Raw genomic sequence first — 17,002 nt, 5'->3', positions numbered from 1 at the left:
CCGGGGGGTAGGCCTATATAAACCCCCCGGAGCACCCATGCAAAGGGTTGGCTTCTAAGCATAGCACACACACCATAGAGATAGAGAGAAGCAAGAGCTAGCCTTGTTCTTCTTCTCCCTTGAACCCAACAGCTCTAGGAGCGATTGTAGCTACCTTTCCTGATCTAGTGATCATGCGGAGACCCCGCAGAGCAGGACTAGGGGTGTTATCTCCTCGGAGAGCCCCGAACCTGGGTAAGATCCGTCGGCGTGCATGTCTTCGCCTCATCCCGTTTCCAGGCACCGGCGACATCTTATTGGCACCCACAATGATAAGCCATCCGTTGGCATATGTAGCACCAACCACCCGACACAAACCGTAGTGGCGGCAGCTTGTGCGCCTGCCCATTGAGCCGTCTAGTGCAGACGGCGGTTGATAACACATGATAAGTTTCCTCCAAGTTGTTGGAAGAAAACCGGGCTTCCCAAGCAGTGACTTGCTCATATTCAATAACAACTCATGCAGACAGGTACGGCCCGGTGGGTTGATGTAGACCAGGCCGCGAGAGACAGACGGTAAAGACGACCGTAGCATCAGAGGCGGCACAGACAGATGAGCCGGCCGTGGCGTTGTAAGCCAGTGCGGATGAGCGAGTTAACCACATCGTTTTGATGTAGTGAACAATTGTCCTGCATCAACAATATTGCAGACCAAGGCAAAGATAAACTGCTCTTTGACAAAAATACTATGTATTAAGAACAAACTTGGATGAATATCACCTGATTCGCCCGGCCAACAGATGAGTCGGCCGCGGCGCTGTAAGCCGGTGCGGACGGGCGAGCTAATCGCAGGCACGGTAAGCCGGGCGGACAGGCGAGTCGGCCGCGGGGGGTGAATCGGCCGTAGGAGCAGACAGATAAATCGGCCACGGCGTTGTAAGCCGGTGCGGACGAGAAAATTGTCTTCCTCGTTGTAAGCCGATGCGGACGCGTGAACCGGTCGCGAGGGCATGCAGGCGAGTCGTTTGTGGTGCTGCAATGCGGCGCGGACGGGCGAGTCGGCCGGCGCGTTGCTGTAATCCGGACCATGACACGCCAGTCCATGAAGCCGCGCGGTACCGCCGAACGTGCCTCCGTGATATAACACCACTTTGTAATGAATAATTCTCCTGCATATATAAAAATACCGTAGAGCAGAGTATTTGTGCTCATAGTAATTAAAGTATACTGAGAAAATGTATAGGAGAAATAACACCTGATTTATGTTTTGGACGCATGTGAGCGTGTCCATTAGCGCGTAGCTGGTCTCCACATATGTGTATTCCATGCAAACTGATCTTCGAAGAAAATCAGCCCAATACGGAGTACCAGCATTAGTCACGTTGGTTTATTCCTTAGGTCTTGTAGGACACCGTAACAGCGGCACCGATTCCCTCGGGACTTGAAGCTGGCGTTCTTCTGATAGCAGCGGTTTAAGCACGACGGGTCCAGCGTAGCGGAGTAAAATTAGCGAACGAGCGGATCTGGTGATAGCAGCTGGTGGTGAGGAGGCCCGCGGTCGGGCGAGTCATGGTGATGACTTGACGAAGGTGACTCCAGAACAGAGGGCGCGCGTGGCACAGAACTTGGCGATTAGCACTCAGAGTCGTGCAGGTGCGACCACGAGGAGAAAGAACGCCGTCGACGAAGCACGGAGGCGCATGAGCCAGAGGCCGGGACGGAGACGCGCAGGCCAGAGGCCCGTGGCCGGAGGCGGCTTTGCGCAGGCAGGCTTAGAAGTGCTGCGGCAGAGGCGTCAGGGCCGAAACCGGCTGTCGCGGCGCAGATGCCCGATTGTGGAGCCCAAGTCCAAAGAGTACTACTAATCCGATCAAGAATCTGTGCGTACATGCATGGCTCACTTTTCCTTTGATTGATCCTTCACGTGGGGTCACGGTAGCAAGTACTACACCTTCACGTGGGCTGCGGCTTTTTCCTTCCTTAATCCTTTATGTAATCTTTTAGCATATTCCTTATAGCCGTCGGAGTTGGCCAAAGAAGACCGGTTCGGCTTCAGATAATTTTGGAACAAATCAACTTTGTCTTGATGTGATGTACGTACACGGCGGTGGCAATTCGGCGAATCTTCGAAAATCATGACAACTCGGCGGATCGCAAAATCGGCCGGCTGATGCATATCCTTCAAACTGATTCTTTCTTCATCCGAAAAATTTGCCAACTTCTCGAACCCTTGAAGAGATCCCATCAAGAACTCAACACCATCGTGCGCAAGCCCCACGGTGGGCGCCAACTGCCGTGGAATTGTCACGGCAGATGTCCTTAGTGTCAGGACTTAGTCGCGAGGCCAACACATCTATGCGGTAGCGTGAGAGGGGTTGGGCAGAATCAAGAGACACAACACAAGACAGGGATTTAGACAGCTTCGGGCCCCGGGAAACATCATCCGGTAATAACCCTACATGATGTTTGAGGCTAGGTCTCATTATGATCATGAGTGAATCGCCGGCTCGGCCGGCTCTTTGTGTCTAGCCCTAAAGATTGTTTCTTGTTGCCCGTCCCCTTTGGGGTGCCCTGCCCCTCCTTATATAAGTTAGAGGGGCGGGTTACATGTGGAGTCCTAGTAGGACTAGGACTAGTCTATCTTCTCTTACAAGTTAATTACAAGTCCGGGTCTTGCTTCCTCGTAAAGGAAATATTCGTCATCCCTTTCTTCTTAAGCCGGCCCATCATAAACGTGAGCCGGCCTTCTGGGCCTTGTCTTCTATCTGACCCGCCATCGGGGTCATCCGTGAGTCATCCGGCTCATGAGTCGTCTGACAGTGAGCCGCCAGACCCATGAGTCGCCAGTCCTCCGGCGGGTCACGGTGAAGCGCCAAGTCCGGCCGGGTCATACCGCGGGGTATATAGTAATGACCACGTTCCTCGTCGAACTCCCACTTGAGCTCGGTTGCGTCATCTGCACTGGTATCGTCGGCACCTGCAACTGTTTTGGTAGAATCTGTGAGTCACGAGGACTCAGCAATCTCACACCCGCGAGATCAAGACTATTCAAGCTTATAGGAAAGGATGGTGTAATGAGGTGGAGCTGCAGCAAGCACTAAGCATATATGGTGGCTAACATACGCAAATGAGAGCGAGAAGAGAAACAACGCAACGGTCGCGAAGCTAGAAAATGATCAAGAAGTGATCCTGAAACTACTTACATTCATGCATAACTCAAACCGTGTTCACCTCCCGGACTCCGCCGAGAAGAGACCATCACGGCTACACACACGGTTGATGTATTTTAATTAAGTAAAGTGACAAGTTCTCTACAACCGGACATTAACAAATTCCCATCTGCCTCATAACCGCGGGCACGGCTTTCGAAAGATAATACCCTGCAGGGGTGTCCCAACTTAGCCCATTATAAGCTCTCACGGTCAACGAAGGATAACCTTCTCCCAGGACGACCCGATCAGTCTCGGAATCCCGGTTTACAAGACATTTCGACAATGGTAAAACAAGACCAGCAAAGCCGCCCGAATGTGCCGACAAATCCCGATAGGAGCTGCACATATCTCATTCTCAGGGCACACCGGATGGGCAAGACGTCGGGTTGGCATAGACCCTGGTTGCCCAGGGGGCGCCGGACATCGCTCGGTTTGGGCCAGCACTCGAAGGAGCACTGGTCCGGGGGTTTAAATAAAGATGACCCTCGGGCTCGCGAAAACCCAAGGGAAAAAGGCTTAGGTGGCAAATGGTAAAACCAAGGTTGGGCCTTGCTGGAGGAGTTTTATTCAAGGCGAACTGTCAAGGGGGTCCCATAAATCACCCAACCGCATAAGGAACGCAAACTCAAGGAACATAATACCGGTATGACGGAAACTAGGGCGGCAAGAGTGGAACAAAACACCAGGCATAAGGCCGAGCCTTCCACCCTTTACCAAATATATAGATGCATTAATTAAATAAGAGATATTGTGATATTCCAAAATATCCACGTTCCAACATGGAACCAACTTCAACTTCACCTGCAACTAGCAACGCTATAAGAAGAGCTGAGCAAAAGCGGTAACTTAGCCAAACAACGGTTTGCTAGGAAAGGATGGTTAGAGGCTTGACATGGCAAATATGGGAGGCATGCTATAGCAAGTGCTAGGTAGCGCAGCATGGCAATAGAACGAACAACTAGGAAAGCAAAGATAGAAGTGATTTCGAGGGTATGGTCATCTTGCCTGCAAGGTTCTCAGAGTTGTCGAAAGCTTGATCCTCGTAAGCGTACTCAACAGGTACCTCGTTCATGAACTCGTCTCCCGGCTCTACCCACATCAAGAACACAAGCAATGGAACCACAATCAATCACGGGAAATGCACAAGAAACATGATGCAAAACATGCAAGATATGCGAGATATGATATGCGATGCATATGCGTGCTCCGGAAGAAAAAGAATGAACAAGGCAGTAACTTGGCAAACCAAGTATGCCACTGGAAAGATGAGATGATTTCGGTCGAAATCGATATAAAGATCAACGGAAACGGATGCACGGTTTGCAAATGGCAAGCAAAACAAGAATGACACGATTCTGCGATTAACAGCATGATAGCACTTAGAATGCATCAAGTAACTATGCTACAGCACTCCAACATAGCAATAAAGTATATGACAGTGATCTACAGGAGATGCTTGACCAAAGATGAACACTGAGCTACAGCTAGATCACACCATAACAGGTTCAAACAAGCATGGCAAAAGTGCAAAAGATATCAGGTTCACAGCATCAGGTAGCAATGTTCAGAGCAAGAAAAACACATGCTACAGGAACTTAACATATCAAAACAAGGCATGGCATGAATCTACTAGATGCATAGAACAAAAGTCCCTTACTGAACATGAGCCAAAAAGGATAAGAAAATATGATGGCAACCATGTAAACATAGCAAGTTACGTTAACAGGCTTAAGACAGCAGAAAAGAGCATGGCAGTAAACAGAATTATGAAGACATCTTGGTGAGCTTGATTCACTCACCACAAAGCAATGCATGACAAAACAAGCATACCTACAGAAAGATGGCATGTTTATGAATCTAAACATGGCAAGAGCAAGTTCATAGGATGAAAGGATCAACTATAACAACCTTGGCAAAATTGAATAACATGTAAACATTCTGCCAGAAATATTGTATAGCAAAAGTAGAGCAAGATTAAGACATGCTAGGGCACTCCATAATTGCAAACAGGGGCATGTATGGATAGAGCACAACTATATCTACAAAACATCCTTACTGAACATGCCCAAAATAAGCATGGATCTCTCTGTAGACACATGGATACATGGCAACAAAATAACAGCAGTCACAGACTTACCAAAAATTCTAAGTCCTTGAAAACAGAAACATCACGAAGCCTAGTTTGCATGTTTGTGCTAGTCACCACATAGATCAAAAAAATACATGGCGTATACCTCTATAAAGATGGCATGGCATAGGTCAAAACACCTGTAGAGCTCATACCCATAAGATGCACACATCAAATGCAACAAAAATAACAAAACACCAAGTTCTGACAAGTAACAGCAGAAAACATCATATAGCATTCTTGCACCCGAGATTTGGGCATCAAGATGGACTCAAATGAGCATGGTACAATGTAACAAAATGAAGAGCATCTCGAGGCGAACATTTCGATATATCATGCACGCAAAACGGAGCAGTATGCACGGAGTTATGATGCGATGAAGTGAGCAACATATTGCAAAATATACGGGACTTGGAGAATTTCGGGAGGGGGGGAGAAAGTCAACCTTCGTTAGATCTGGATCAGGCGCGGGCCGAGGCTCGCCGGAGAAGGAGGGGAAGAGGGAGATGGTGGTGAAGGGAGCTAGCCAGGGTCGGGGAGGGCCGGAGGAGCCGAGGCGCGGCGGATCCGGGACGGCGCGGCGGCCGGGCGGCGGGGCCGGCGACCGGAGCCGAGGCACGCGGGCGCGGGCGGCGCTGCCGTCGCGGCGGCGGCCGGAGCGAAGGAGGGCGGCGGCGGCGAGCGCCGGGACGCGGCGCGGCGATGCGCGCGGGAGGAGGCGCGCGCGGGCGGCGGCGGCTCGGGCGCGGGGCCGGATGCAGGCTCGCGGGCCGGTGCGTACGGGCGGCGGGGCGCCACGTGGCTCGCGGAGATTGGCTGCGGGCGGCGGCGGCTTTCGTCCGGCTGCGGCGGGGGCGATTTTGCTAGGGTTTCAACCCGGATTTCGGAGGGGAATGTGTTTATATAGGCATAGGGAGCTAGGAGAGTCCAAATGGAGCACAGTTTCGCCCCACACGATCGTGATCGAATGACCGATAGCATGGAGGTGACTTAGATGGGTTTTGGGCTGTTTGGAGGGGGGGTTTTCTGCAACACACAAAAGGACTTTGCGGTTACCCGGTTAACCGTTGGAGTATCAAACGACCTCCAAATGGAACGAAACTTGACAGGTGGTCTACCGGTGGTATACCAAGGCCACTTGGCAAACCTCGGTCCATTCCGAGAACGTTTAACACCCGCTCACGAAAAGAAACAAGAGGGGGTGCGCCGGTGCATGTGGGAGTGTCGGATTGCAAAACGGACAACGGGGAAAATGCTCGGATGCCTGAGACGAACACATATGCAAATGCGATACACATGATGACATGGTATGAGATGCATGAAATGAACAAAATACAAAAACAAAAGACAAAAACCCAACCACGGAGGGAATATCATAACACATAGCCGAAAATGGCAAGAGTTGGAGTTACAAATATGGAAAGTTACATCCGGGGTGTTATATTAAGGCTGGCCATAATGGTGGTATCTTAGCTGGTATCATGCACACAGGAATAACAAACATGCTGATGTGGCAAAGAATTAAAGAAGAGAGGGGGGTTAGAGTAACTAGTGTTCATGCATGCATGCAATGCGATAATGCATTGGTAAACACATTTTTTTGTGAAGAACGACAACATTAGTTGAGTACTTTTGCATACTACGAAAACTATTCCACCGCCTCTATCTTGGTAAGAGTAGGTGAAATTTTTGAATCGAGCCCTTTAAACTAGAAGGGAGGTAGTAGTACTCTAATAGCTAACCTTGTTGTGATGACTAGATAGGACATGGCACGCACCTGGACGGAGGAACTAGTCTGCATTGTGCATTTAAGTTTTGTCTGAAGTCAATGTACCTCTACTTTGACCAAACTTATAGAAAAATGTATCAACATTCACAATGTCAAATCAATATTTTTATACTCATTATGAAACGTAGTTCTTATACTCATTATAATCAGTATTGTAGATATTGATATTTTTAGTACAAATTTGGTCAAACACTTTGCAAACGGTTGACGGAAGTAAAAAAGGACCAGAGCGAGTATCATGCATGCAGACTAGGCAAAAAAATTGCTCATTTATAGTCGGTTGAAGTCTCAAAGGGTGCGACCACGCGAGGGAGGCGAAGGTCGTGGGAGGCGCGATGGTTGACGAAATTAAGTGAAGTTACATCCACGCGCCGGCATGGCGTGCGAACAGGCAGAAGCTATACCGTCAGGCCTACGATATGGGTCTAGTAGACATGACATCTAGTGGGTCCCGCATAGTACTCGAGAACTCTTTGGGGGCTTGCAGCCGTTTATCCACCGGGCAAGCCAACAACCCCACGCCGTTCGCACGCCCTACTCGTCCCCGTCTTCTACTACTACCTTACAACAGTTCGCTCTCAGTCGTCTCGTCCTTTCACATTACACCAGTTCAACTTCTCCTAACCCTCCTCCAAAATCCATGGCCTCCCAAATCTCCATGGTCGCCGCTGAGTACCAGGTTAGAGCCATCACCGGCGATGAGTTCATCGTCATCTACACACGTGGATCCGCGACGGTGAAAGCATGCCTTGCTCGCTTCCTACGCATGTTCAACAGTTCAAAGGATGAGTGGGTCGCTGGGCTAGATGTTGAGTACACCACAGTCCTGGAAAGAGAGAAGATTCTAAAGGAGGCAGAGAAGAAGAAGCCCGCCGTGATTCAGGTTTGCGTACATAACGTGTACTTGGTCTACCACATATGCCATGCCGACGTTGAGTGCCAGGATTTTAAGAACTTCCTCAAGGACGAAAGAGTGAAATTCGTTACTGTAGACTTTAGGAACGACAGGGATGTCCTGGGTCGGGTAGGCCTCGTTGTAGGCCAGCCCTTCGATCTCCAAAAGGCAAGCCTGGTGTCCTCCTCTCAGCCTTCAATGCTGACCCTGGCAGCAGCCATGATTGATCCTTCGTACGCTAAACTGAAGAAACCTCACCACGAGTTTCATCATGCATGGGAGTCGAAGACATTAGATGAAGATCACATCCTGTACGCAACAATGGATGCCTACCTTTGTTTAAATATCTACAAGGGTTGGATGAAGAAGCAGAGCCCAGTGTCCGGTTCAAGCAAAGAAGCGTCGGCGAAGAAGAAGAGGAAGAGGGACGAGGATGAAGTCGAGGACGTGGACTCGGACTCCGAGTAAGGTGGCAGTGCCGTCGCTCATGCTGGTTCTACTGCAGTGTCAAGCGGACTAGTTGCTTAGTTTTATTTCAGGGGTGTGTTGTGCTGAGCCCCCGGCAGAACTATGTTTATGTTCTTTCTCGTTATTTGAACTTTATGTTCTTTCTCGTTATTTGAACTCTTTAGTACGTACAGTAGTACTAGTACTATCTCTTACTACTGTTCTTCTTGTAGTTGGTACTACTGCTCGTATCTTCATGTTCCTACTGTACTTAATACGTTCGTACTAGTAGTATAATTTGGGTTAGTCGATTTGTGAAAGAAGTTCGACGGAGCGAAGGAAGAAGACGGCAGAGAAGCTACCCCAGTATCTATATTAGGGTGGCAGGGTGCCCATGATCTATCTTATGAGTGTTGGGTGTGGAATGCAGTTCGCCGGAAAAAATGGATCGTGCCTGGGGTTAAACGGATGGCGGGGGTGGGGGAGCATGGCGGTGGCAGGCGGTTCACGGGAGGGCGGGGCGGCGGCGGCAGGCGGTTAGGCGTGTGGCGGGCTGAGAAGATGAACAATGCATCAATTTTGGAGGTTGAAGAAGCCCTTCTAGCCATCCATGTTGCATCCAACGGCTCACAAGAGTCGACTGACCCAAATTGCTCCTTCAGATTGCAGGATCCACGTGGCATTCAAGGTCTCGAAGGTAGATTCTGTGTCCGCACCCGATTTCCGGGCTCGGCGCGGGCGCGACCGGCTTCCGCCGCGACAGCCACCATGCGCGCCTCCTCCGCAGAGGCGAAGACGACAATGACACGCTAGTTCCTCCTCGCTGGTGTGCTGCAGCACGGGCTCGTCCTCCTCTTCGTACGTTGCATGCATGGACGCGGCTCCACCAGTTGCTCGCGTGCTTGGCAGCGCGGCGGCATCGCGAGGAGGGACTGCAGACGACGTGAGCGGGCGAGCCTTCGGCTTCATGGCACAGGGATGACGGCGACACGGTGGTGATGGGCGATAAATTGTTGGCCGGAGCAGGCGGGCGCCGGCATGCGCAATGGCGGCGGCGGCATATTGATGAGTGCGCGTATGGGAGCTTAGTTTAGTTTTATACAGGGTTGGTCAAACTTAAAAGAAAACCGTACTAGTACACGTAAACATTAGACTGAGGCAGCGCTTATAATAGTTACCACAGCCACGATACGGAATCATGTGCAAGCGCGTGAACCGCGGCCGCGCGGTCGATCAAACGGTGCGTCACCGTGTCGCGCTCGAAGGACATCCATCGAACCTTTTTTGTGTGTGTGAAAACAATCCCCGAATACTACTCAACTTTTTTTCCTGGAAAAGTTCTTGACGCTACAATATCTCCATATATTTGAATTTAGCTCCAGTTCGTGTTTATTTGGATTTGAACGTTTTAGGTGCGCCCTAGTTTTTTTAATACTGATTTTGTGTGTGTGACTGAGAGAGAACGTGTGTATGTGTCCATATGTGTGTTGTGGCGGAAGGGCAATGTGGAGACGGTGTGCGTGTGATAGAGACATAGAGAGGTGTGAATGTGCAAATGATCATGCATGAGTGAGACCTAGACAGATGCCGATACGTTGTGTATACATGAGAGAACGGTCCTCTATTTTACTTGTGTGTGTGTGTGTGTGAGAGAGAGAGAGAGAGAGGAGCATCTGTAACACAACAACCATCTCTCTCGATTCGTCCGTCCCTCGCACGATCGCATGTAACACATGCATCAATGCACACATTTTGACACCCTCACCCGGCCCCTCCCACCTCAAGGCCCGCACATCGTTCTCTATCTCGCACGCACAATCTCTTCGTGAAAACCCTATTTAGCATGTAGCTTTCCGTCACATACACACACATTTCTCTCCAGTAGCAAGATGCCCATGCGTTGCACGGAAAATCAAGATGCATTTGTATGAGTAGTTTATGTTGTGGGAGAAAAGGATGAACAAGAGAAGGCCTTATTTGCAAATGTGGAGAGGGGTGTGGGCATCTTTTTGCAAAATTGTCATAGTTTCCTTCCTATCCGTCAGATATAAATCGGACGGCCTATATTGCAGGATGGCAGGCACACCATCATCACCAACTCTATTTTTTATAAGAGTATAGATAGGTTTGATTTCTCTCAATATCACACATACACACACACACACACACACACCGCACACACACCCCCTCCCCTGAGCACACAATTCATCCCCATCCAAGGTTATATGGCGACCAATCTCGCTTGTGCTTCTCTGCACCCCAGCATGCACAACACCTCAATCTTCAAAGAAAGCATCGAGGAGATCGAAGACGCTGACCACACTTCACTAGAGAATGCGGGGCCATTTGGAAGCAGGATGATGTGATGACGACTGGCTGACTCCTCCCCCCCCCCCTCTCTCTCTCCCGCACAAAATTACCAATCCCTCTCTCCCCCGCACAAAATTATCAATCCCTCAACCCACGAGATCCTTCCCCTCTCGTCCATGTTTTTCCAGCTCTCTCATCAAACCTGTTGTCTCTTCTCCTTCCACGTGTACAGAATCCGATGCACACGCATCTCACATATATTACATATCTCCGTCTTTCTCACAGACCTAACTTCTTCCTCTCTCTTTCTCTATCTCTCTCTCTGTCTCGTTAGGTTTGTCTCCTACTCTCTCGTCCACATACATACAATCTTTCCGGCCCTATCTGCTCCATCTTCGCAAGCTCTCTCTACACGTTTCATTCACACATTGGGATGTGTTCAAAATGTTGCTTTTATAATTCATGATGTAGAGTTATGGTTGGTTTTGTTGCATCCTGCAAAGTAATAACTACGAAATGCATTTAGATTCTCATTTGACTAGGATTATGTGAGTTTGAGCATATTGTGAAGTACTATAGACCTCATATACATCTTGGAATTCAACAATGATTGTAACTATTGAATTGTATAGACCAATACATTCGAAGTCAGTAGCCTATATATTTATTTTACAATTACAACAAATGATTAATTCAGTACAAACTAAGAAAACAAATGTGTACTCCCTCCATTTTTATTTAAGTCCGCGTATTAGCATTGGTCAAAGTCAAGTTTTGTAAACTCTCAGAAAGTTTATAACAAAAAATATTAACATATACAATACAGTAACAAATAAATACCATTACATTCATTATTGAATGTACTTTTCACATCATACATATTTGTTATGGTAAACGTTTATATTTTTCTATAAACTTGGTCAAACTTTAGGAAGTTTGACTTTGGTCAAACCTAATATGCAAAGTTCATAAAAACGGAGGGAGTACTAGTAGTTACTAGTACTACTCGCTAGTTGCTTAGCCCAATCACCCAGCACGCCACACGGGGAGTTCAGTGTCACAAAATTTTGAGGTCGGCGGGAAAATCTCCCGCGACCCTGATTCGAGCAGTGCAAAGTTACCATCATAGCCTTCAGAACAGGCCTACGGATGACGCTTGCTAGGGGGTTGTTTTCATAACTTCAGGTTCACCCTACCCATCCAACCCCACTCCCGCACCCAGAGTAGTACACCTGAATACTCCCCATTTTTTGTACCCACCACAAAATAGACTTATCCACGGCACCGCAACCTTCGTGCTCCTCCCCTTCTACATCGGCGCACTCGTCCACCGCGGCGCATCTGCCTCATCGATGACCTCGTACGCCGCACTGGAGCCGGTCCACCGTCGTCGTCGTACACGGAGCCTCTTCCCCGGCACCGTCTTCCACGGTCTCGGATCTGCTTCCCGGAAGCCGATGCCAAGCGCACAAGCACCACCGTCGTGGACAATGAACTGACTCCCGTTGCTGACCATGACGCACAGAGGCCGCCGCGACCATCGTTCTCCTCCTCGATTGGTAATGTGTGTATTGAATCACTTAGCAGTACATGTGCAGTTCCAATTTTGTTCATACCTACCCTCCAAATTTCCTGGTTGCTATTGTTCCTTTAAAAGTAATTGGTTATAGCCTCCATTGTCCAACAGAATATCAGCTTGTAATTGTGCGTCGCTCCGGTATCGTGTTGTGCTTGGGTAGCTTCTTCATCTGCAACCAGTAGTGTGGCAAATGATGAAAAGTTTTTTAGAACTACCAAGATGCCCATGCGTTGCACGCATCAAGATGCATTTGTATGAGTAGTTTATCTTGTGGGAGAAATGGATGAACGAGGGAAGGCCTTATTTGCAAATCTGGAGAGGGGTGTGGGTATCTTTCTGCAAAATTGCCATAGTTTCCTTCCTATCCGTCGGATATAAATCGGACGGCCTATATTGCAGGATGGCAGGCACACCATCATCACCAACTCTGTTTTCTAAAAGAAAAAAAAGAGTAGAGAGTAGAGAAATAGAGATAAATATAAAATATAAAATAAATATAACAGTAGAGAAGAGAGTAGAGATAGCAGGGACGTCGGGAAAGGATCACGCGAGCGTGGGAAAAATCGGTCGGGCGCCCGCTAGTTTTGGCGTGCGGCGTCCGGCGCGCTTTATAAAATCCAACGCCCTCCCACCGCTCTGTGCCTTACCACCGCTCTCTCCCCGCTCTATGCCTTGCCACCGCTCTCTCCCAGCTCTGTGCCTTGCCACCGCTCTCTCCCCGCTCTTTCTCGCCTCGCCGCCGCCGCGCCACCATGCCCCCGCATCGCCGGGAAACTTGGGGATACCGCAGCGTCCGCGCGCGCCCCTCCGGCGGCTTCTCCGCCGAGATCCGGTTCCGCGGTATGCGCCTCGGCCTCGGCAATTTCGACACCGCCAACGAGGCCGCCCGCGTGTACGACACGGCGGCGTGCCGCCTCCGGTGGCCTCATAGAACATTGAACTTCCCCAACGTGCCGACGCGGGAGCGGGCGCAAGAGCTCGCGCCTCTGCCGCGGCTTGTCACCGACGAGGATCGTCGCGACAACCGGAGGCGGGAGTGCCGAGATGGACGAGGAAGCCATGGCGCTGTGGCGCCAACACTTCCCGCAGGACATCATCAACGAGCACGAGTTCTATGCGCAAAGGAGGGCGGAGAGGGAGAAGAGGAGGGCGGAGCGAGCCGCCTATCACGAGGACAAGCGTACGCGAAAAGCGGACGCTCAATTCAACATGAGGCTAGGAGCAGCGTCGCCCTGGGAATCCGACGACGATCGGTATCTTCATGCCTACATTGAGATGTCGGAGGAGGACATCACTGAGGAGGAGTAGTTGAACTATCTATTTTTTATCTATCTATGCTATATCTATGCTGAGAACTATCCTCTACTCTCTAGTCTCTACTCTCTATCTCTACTTCTCGATCTCAGCACTGTAAACGCTTTTTTAAATCACTGTGCGTTGCGCTTCTGTTGGAGATGCTCTAACATTGCAGACGAGTGCTTTAATGTTGCCCACAAGATGCGTGAGTATTACTAGTAGTATATTTTTCTTGCCATGTTGAGATTTTAAAACCACGAGTGCGAACATGCAGTGGAGCGATGAATACCAAACACGGTATATTGGGGACATCTTCAAGGAGCGTGGCAAGTTAAAGAGGAGCTGCATCGAACCTGTAAAACGAGCTTTGGTAAGTAAAACCCTTTCAATTACTTTCGTTTAGCCTCGTGTTCTTCGATGTGTATATGTTGTAGTTTCTGTTTCTCTTAGCCTCGTGTTCTTCGATGTGTAATAAGAAGAGTCTTAATCATCCTAATGCTTTCGTTTTTAGCTTGATGTAGGAAGTGGGTGTTCTCACCTTGTAGTCTATTTTTATATTTTTCCTTTTGAATTCACTTCTGCGAGTCCTGTTTATCTGGCTTCTACTAAATCAATCTGGGTTGCTCTGAGTATTGATCTAAAAAAGAAGTAACTTCATGTCAGGATGAAGTTCCTACGAGGAGGGAAGTATGGTCAACCTTGAGATCATGTTTCCAAAATGAGGCTTGATTACACACAAGGTGCCAGTTCCCTAATGATGCTAGATTAGACACAAGGTGCAAATTCCCAGATGATGCTGGATTACACACAAGCCAGGTGGAGTCGTCAGCTGTTCGTGTCCTTGTGGCTCTAGTAAAGGCTGAAAGAAAGCGTGCAGCAGCCCTTGAGAATGTAGCTGAGTTCCTGAAGAAGCGAAAAGAGCAATCAGTGCTCTCTTCACCCAAGCCAAAGAAGAGATGGAAGAAGCCATAAATAAGCTAGCAGAGGCAGAGCAGGCTAGGCGTCTCCTGCTATCTAAAACTGTTGTCAATACAAAATTTCCTTCATAATAGCTAGGTTCAAATGTTTATCCAGTCAGCATGCCTATTGTGATGTCCGTGCATCTACTGATGTGGCACAAAATAATTTTTTTCGGGTCATGTAATAACAACAATTACTTTCCAAACAATAACAGACGAAGCATTGGACATGGTATAGTTCACGCGCAAGCCCGACATTCCAAGTTCAACTTCCACATCAAACTCATGTTCACAGATATCTGCACATTCATAGATAATGTCCACAACCATGATTCACTTCAAAGCCAAAAAAATGTGAGGAGAGTTATAAATAAAGAAAAACCTCTAGTTCCTGCTACCACTGCGAGCACAACAAGTCAAGACCATGCGTAATTAATTATATTTTGGTCATTTTTTGTGTTCTAAAATGACGCCCGGCTCGCGGAAGGAAGTGTTGCCGGCACATGCGCGGATTCAATGGAGGCAGGCGGGGCAGTCTGAAGCCGGTTGCATGCGGCGAGGAGGCGTGTTCAGCCGGGCCTGCAGCGAGTGGGGCCCTCTTGGCCGGCGGGCCGGTTCAATGCCTGCGCTATGAGAGGTCGCGTCCGTGTCAGAGCAATCACTCCCTCCAGTCCTTTTTTGTTTGGGTATAACAAAATTTCGTTTTCCATTCACATTTTACAAGTAAAATTCGTGGACAAACTTTGACCCAAACTACGATGGGGACTAGTAAACGGGAACGGAGGTAGTAGTTTTTTTATCATAGAAGGGTTTCCCCATTCTGATTTTCATTACTGAATACCAACATCTAAACCATAGTATTTTCCCTAGAACTACCAGGTTCAACATCTCGCAAAATAAACCCATACAACCATACGCCAAGGAGGTAGTAGTTATGAATTCCATTTTCGCTCCATACCAATCGTTCTAAAAACTACTTAGTACTTATAACGCGCCATTGAAAATCGGAACTCTTACCCCGCTAAAAAAATGATATTTTAAACATGGCTACTCGATCTGTGGCAACTGGCGAGCCACCGCCTCCAGTTCGTTCACCTGTGGTCCAGACCATCAACTCCTACGGATCAAATTATCATGCGAGCTGACTATTCCTACAAAGGTGCGCTCCACCACGTAGCCGGTACCCGCGCATGCATCAATCGTGCACCTAGGGTTTTAGGGTTTATTTGTTAACGGTGCCTTTACGTAACTCTCATGTGTGCGAGACAGCGAGAGACCGATTGCGTGCGTGCACCTCTTCTCTTCGTATATGTACTCCACCGTTTGTCTGGTATCCAAAAAATTATACAGTGGTAATAACTACTCCCTCCATTCCATAATGTAGTGCCTATAGATTTTTTGAAAAGTCAAACCTCACAAACTTTGACCAAGTTCGTGGAGACAAATATTTACATGTAGAGTGCGAAACATATATCACTAGATTCATTATATGATGTAGTTTCGCATTATATATTTTTGCTATTGTAGATATAAATATTTTTTCTACAAACTTGGTCAAAGTTTGCAAAGTTTGACTTCTTAAAAAATCTATAGGTACTACATTGTGGAACGATGAGTTGCCACGCGATCAAAGTTGATTAATACATATTCACCGATTTGATAGAAAAAAGAGTCTAGTTTTGAAATACGTATATCACTAAAAATATGTTATGTTTCACTCAAAATATATTCCTTCGGCGGTTTTGATGACATAAGGGAGGAATGTTGTTGGTTTCAAGATTCCAGAAGTGGTATATGTCTAGTTTCTACTCTTACTAGCAAGATGCACGTGCGTTGCACGAAACATCAAGATCTTGTGGGAGAAAGGGATGAACGAGGGAAGGCCTTATCTGCAAATGTGGAGAGGAGTGCGGGTAAATTGCCATAGTTTCCTTCCTATCCGTTAGATATAGATCGGACGGCCTATATTGCAGGATGGCAGGCACACCATCATCACCGACTATGCTTTTTATAAGAGTAGAGATAAAAAACAGAGTTGGTGATGATGGTGTGCCTGCTATCCTGCAATATAGGCCGTCCGATTTATATCTGGCGGATAGGAAGGAAACTATGGCAATTTTGCAAAAAGATACCCACACCCCTCCCCACATTTGCAAATAAGGCCTTCCCTCGTTCATCCTTTCTCCCACAAGATAAACTACTCATACAAATGCATCTTGATGTTCCGTGCAACGCATGGGCATCTTGCTAGTTGTTGCAAAAAGCCCATGTGTGTGTGAGAGAGAGGGAGAGAGGAGGAGGACGGAGTGCATGTGTGACAAAGACACAAAGAGTGTGTGTGCGAGAGGTATCAGCTTAAAATGTGGCGATAGTGTGTGTGTGCATGATCGAGAGGGCGTGTCTCAAGA

The sequence above is a fragment of the Triticum aestivum genome, chromosome 6D (assembly GCF_018294505.1).
Source record: "Triticum aestivum cultivar Chinese Spring chromosome 6D, IWGSC CS RefSeq v2.1, whole genome shotgun sequence".
NCBI classification, from domain to species: domain Eukaryota; kingdom Viridiplantae; phylum Streptophyta; class Magnoliopsida; order Poales; family Poaceae; genus Triticum; species Triticum aestivum.
The sequence above is the reverse complement of the archived record's forward strand: the minus strand, read 5'-3'. Positions refer to the sequence as shown.